General features: G+C 40.9%; 1 pseudogene; it reads left to right on the top strand.

The window, feature by feature from the left end:
* The first annotated feature begins 2,084 nt into the window (after positions 1–2,084).
* On the top strand, positions 2,085–3,017 carry LOC103207861 (annotated as a pseudogene).
* Positions 3,018–5,724: the final 2,707 nt, after the last annotated feature.

Genomic DNA, 5,724 nt, shown 5'->3' with positions numbered 1-5,724 from the left:
TGTTGCATTGTGGTAAACTGTGGTCAATGACATGAGACAAAGTATATGTGAACTGCTGTATGGAAAGTGAATTTTCTCTGTAAATCTTCACCCAAATCACAATAAATAAATAAATAAAAACCTTCCCAGAAATAAAAACAAGAGGACAAAAAGCATAAACTACATAAACAAAGAAGAATATTGGCAAAAAAAAAGGGGGTGGAGAGACAGTAATTGAGTGCAAATATTTAAAGAAATACTTTAAAAAGACAAAATAATTCTAAATAGAACAAAAGGGAAAAAACACAATACCCATGGAGGGAGGAATAAGTGAAAAGTGCAAGAGTAAAAAAATAATAAAGGAAAAATGAGAACATTGGACAAAGAAAAACAAGCAACAGGATGAACTGAAAGAAAGAAAAAAGATGGGAACTAGGAAAGGGGAATAGAAAAGAGGGAAAAAAGAAAAAGGAAAAGAACCCAGGAGAGGAAAAAGAAAGGAACAAAACTGAAAAAGAAGGAAAAAGAGAATAAAAACAAATAAAATCAAAATGGGAGGGTAGGGCAGAGCACCTAGGCTCTGTCAGGATATTGCATCAGACACCTCTGTGTTTCCAGTATGATAAAATGCAATCTGAGTGTAGTACAATACGGAGATTGTGGCAAAAGTTTAAGGGTCACTTTGTAATTGAATAGGATAGGAACATGTTAAGCAAATGAATGTGTTAAAGGAGATTAGAAGAGAAATTATTTACCTGTTAATGGAATGGATTTTTTTGGGGGGGGAGGGAGCACGGTCTCATTTAAAAAGATGTATGTGTACTAGCTGCAAATAATTTTTATATGCTCATTAAAGGAGATCTTTCACCCATGATACTTGGTTAGCCTGTTTCTGCTTCTATGTGAACTTCAAAGGACTAAAATCACTCCTTTTCCATATGTTCTCTAACAGGGGCGTGCCTGTCCCAAAAGTAGACAGCAAATGTGAAGCATGACTACCACACAAACACCTCCCAATATCCACTCAACAATGGAGGGGAGGCAGGGCAAGAAGGAATGAGTCAAAATCCTTGAACTGTTTCTTTTCCTGGTTTATTATTGCTAAAGATATTTATAAAGAAATATACACACTCTTTTTGTAATCTGGTGTGTTGTTTAAGAATTCATAGTCTCCTGATGCTTCTCTGCCATCTGAAAAGTTTCCACTCAGCCAATATTGTCAGGTGAATGTTGTGAAAATATGTTTTGGGCACTCTAAATGATTTCCCAATGGGAAAACACAGCCTGAACTAATTGATGACTATAAAGGACTGTTAATGGGATAAACTGTTAATGGATCTTCCTTGGGCATATGCAACCTGGGCATTTTAAATGCCAAATGTGTATAACTTTTGAAGGAGTTTTTATTTCTAAAGGCAGAATTCATATAGCATGTCCTTCAACCATCCTTTCTACTGTACTATTGGATAGTATGTGACTCTGGTGGGCACTGGGAATAATATACCTTTCCTTTAAAAACTAAAATTATGAGGAAAAAGAAAGGGTCTTTTCATAGACTTTCCCCATTATGCTAACAGGGACAATGCTATTATGTACACAAGGGACATGACTGAGTGGCATTTGATAGATAAACATATGTTAAGTGACTGAATGAAACAAGACACATAAGACAAGTTTATGTCATTCTAATGGTCCATGTGTCTGATCATCCTGTACATCAAGATGTAATTTATAAGTTAAAACATAAATATTTAATTTATAATCAATAAGAGAAAAAACAGATTAAGGGAACAATACAAAAGTCCAAGAAATATTTTCTAATGTAGGATTGTTTTTCATGAACTATAAAATAGTGTTTAATTGGTTAAGTAGTTTTACCTTTCCATTATTATGCAATGCCCCAAGTTTCCTTCAAAAGTAACTTTATTGTAATATCATCTAAGTTTGCTAGTGCACTTTCAACAATAACCAGACATGTTCCTGTTTATAGTATGTGTTGTTTATAGCAACTAAATATAATGATCGTGTTTTTCTATGCTACCCAGAGAAGAGTCCATACAACATTTTCCTTTGTTCTCATTGTAACTTAAATGGGAACTTTCACAATGTCAAGGGTCCTTGATGGTCTACAGATGAAGTAGGAGGATGTCCTCAAATTCCTTGCAGCATGAACCCACTTAAGTGGCACCAACCTTGACTTCCAAATGGAACAGTACATCTATAAAAGAAAAAGTGATGGTGTCTACATCATAAAACTGAAGAGGACCTAGGAGAAATGTCTGTTAACAGCTCGGGCCATTGTTACCTTTGAAAACCTGGCTGATGTCAGTGTTATATCCTCCAGGAACACCAGCCAGCAGGCTGTGTTGAAGTTTGCTGCTGCCACTGGAGCCACTCCTATTGCTGGGTATTTCACTCCTGGAACCTTCACTAACTAGATCCAGTCAGACTGCCAGGAGCTGCATCTTCTCATACTTACTGAACCCAGAGCTCACTACTAGCCTCTTACAGAGGTGCCTTATGTTAACTTGCCCACCATTGTTCTGTGTAACATACGTTCTCCTCTGTGCTATATGAACATTGCCCTACCATGGAACAAGTGAGCTCACTTGGTAGGTCTAATGTGAATCCTATCCTGGGAAGTTCTGTGCATGCATGGAACCATCTCCCAGAAGCACCTATGGGAGCCCATGCTTTATCTCTACTTCTACAGAGATCCAAAATAGATTGAAAGGGAAGAGCAGGCCACTGTCAAAAAGGCTATGACCAAGGAAGAATTTCAGGGTGAATGAACTGCTCCCATTTCTGAATTTATTGCTGCTCAGCCTGAGGTTGCAGACTTTTCTGAAGGTTTGCAGGTGTCCTCTGGGTCTATTCAGTAGTTCCCTATTGAAGACTGGAGCACTCAGCCTATAACTGAAGACTGGTACGCAGCCTTCACTGTTCATGCCACTGAATGGGTAGGAACAACCACTGAGTGGTCTTACGCTATCTTACACAGTCTCTTAGAAAATCGAAATAAAGTTGATGGAAAATAAACATCAATCTCTAAAAGAAAATAAAAATAGTAATTCTGCTAACAGTCAGCGTAGTGCCTAAAGCATTTGACTGTTAACCAGAAGGCTGGCAGTTCAAACCCACCAGCCTCTCCTCAGAAGGAAGATGGGGCAATCTAATCTACTTCCATAGTGATACTGCCTCAGAAACCCAAGGAGGGGTCGCTATGAGTTGAATCTGACTCGATGACAGTGAGTTTTGTTTTTAGAACAGTTACAGCTAGTAATATTAACAGGAAGAGGTGGATTATTAGGAGATTGATAGGAAATTATAGCCTAAAAGCCCTAGATTAAATGTGCTTTGTCTTATTGAATATAATGGTAAGTACCCTGACTCTAATGAAGATCCCAGCATGCTAGAGCTTGTGCCTGATTTTCTTCTCCAGCCAATTCCATGAGACTTGACAACCAACAAAGAGGCTGTGCAGTGTGAAATCTGCATGCTTTCTACTGACCCTGAGAGGGGTTTGCCATGAGACATGAGCAAATGGCATCTAACCAGCTGTCTGTCAGTTTGTGCTACTGGTGGTTTGCACATTGCTATGATGCTGGAAGCTATACCTCTGGTATTTCAAATGACAGCCAGGTCACCCATGGTGGACAGGTTTCAGAAGAGCTTCCAGACTAAGACAGGCTAGAAAGAAAGGCCTGGAGATTTACTTCCCAAACTAATCAATGAAAACCCTATGAGGGGTGGAGACAAGATGGTGTCCTGCTAACACACTCCTCCCAATCCCTCTACAACAGACCTGGAAAAATGGAGTGAAACACATACAAATGATGATCTTGGAGTCTTAGCATTGAATGACAAGATAAATAATTAGATTGAGCACTGATTGGAAAAGGAGACAAAGCGAGGTCAGTGACTGGGGAGAGAGAAGGGACCAGGACTAGCCGAAGTGTGGTCGTTTTGAACACAGAGGCATCAGACGTGGATGAGGAAAAACAAAAAATAACTCCATGGAATCCACATACCGAAAAAGACAGAATGTAGACAGATTGAGAGGAATTCAAGATGAGCAAAACATATGCAGGATCTGGGAGAGGAACATGCAGGTAAGCAGGTCAGATATGCAGTGGCACAGGGAGCTGTGAAGAGAGGAGGAAGCAAGAGAAAGGGAATGAAATAACTAACCAATATCAGAGGCTGGTTTTATGAGGTGGGACTTATGTGAGAGAAAAGGCTTGTTTGGGGCAGTTGAAGAAACTGGACTCAGGATAATCTTTTCTTGACTGAATCTGAACAAGAACTGGATAAACAGCTGTGTGTGCCCAGAAGGACACCAGACCCATGCCAAAGAATTGAGATTGGAGGGATATACTCTCTGATTTAATAGTCACACACCTTCCCCATAGGGTTTTCATTGGTTTGTTTTGGAAGCAAATCTCCAGGCCTTTCTTCCTAGCCTGTCTTAGTCTGGAAGCTCTTCTGAAGCCTGCCCACCATGGGTGACCTTGCTGGCATTTGAAATACTTGCATAGGGATAAATACTCTTTCCACCTCCAAAAACCCAGTGTTTAGAGAAGCCTCACCCTTACCTACTCCAATCCCCAGATACCTTCAGCTCTAACAGACAGAGTCAGGGCTGAAGCTCATCTGCCTAGTGCCAGAGCCATTGATAGACATTTTACACACTGAACACAAGAGGCACACCTCTACAGCCTCCTCTCTGAGGCACCCACTAATACCAGACAACTCCCACCTCTGTGAATGGTAAGGCCTGTGTTGGAACAATAGAAAAAAAGATAGTTCCAGGCTAGCCTTTCACTAGAGTCTGGGAAGGAGCTGTATAAATGCTTCCATGTGTCCAGAGGGGTGCCAGATGCACTTCAGTGAATTGTGACTTGTGAGCCACTCTCTCCTTTCCAAAAAGTTCAGCTTCCCTGCCATAAGGGGCAAAATCTCTCCCTGCCACCACAAAGCTGGTGGCCAAGGGAGTCTCACTCAGATCCCTGGACCACCTCCTCTACACCCTAACCAGCTACAGAAACCAACTCCAAACAGACCCAGAGGCTGAGGCTCTCCCTTTCTGAGCTTGTGTGACTTGGTGATCTTTCTCACATTGAGCACAAGAGGCAAACATCAGGAGCCTTCTCTATTTGAAGTGTCCACTTGTGCAAGGCTCCTATTCCCTCCATGGGCACACACTTAGTAGATCAATGGTTTCTACCATAACTGCCTAATCTCAGGGCTACTGGCTGGCCATAACTACAAAAGTCCCTTCTCCTCCATTTCCTTATCTTCTCCTTATTTTTCTCCTTTCCTTTTTTAACCATTTTTTTTCTTCCTTTTTACCTGTTCATTTATCCTCTTCTGCTTCTTCTCACATTTTTCGCAATCATTCATCACATCCACCCCCTTTTATTCTTTTTCTCTATTTTCATGTTTATTTTATCCTTTTTCCTACATCTTCTTCTCCTTTTTTCCCTTGCCCTATCCAACAGGAGGAGGACATTAACTCTCCACTACTGAGTCAACCACCTCACCTAATGGACAAGCACCACCACCTGCTCCTGCAATGACGATAGAGGTCAACACCTGCTCAACCCAACTGCAGCTCCTCTTCAAGACAGAGACCCACAATCACATTCCTACTAGTTATTCCACGAACCCAGAGACAGCTGAGGAGTGACCCAGTGCTGTCAAACTAACAACAAAAGAAGCACAACTCCTCACATATCCAGATAT

This window comes from Orycteropus afer, unplaced genomic scaffold, assembly GCF_000298275.1.
Source record: "Orycteropus afer afer isolate SDZICR_OR568_19922 unplaced genomic scaffold, OryAfe1.0 scaffold00401, whole genome shotgun sequence".
NCBI classification, from domain to species: Eukaryota; Metazoa; Chordata; class Mammalia; order Tubulidentata; family Orycteropodidae; genus Orycteropus; species Orycteropus afer.
Note: the sequence above shows the minus strand (reverse complement) of the source record. Positions and strands in the feature narration are given on the sequence as shown.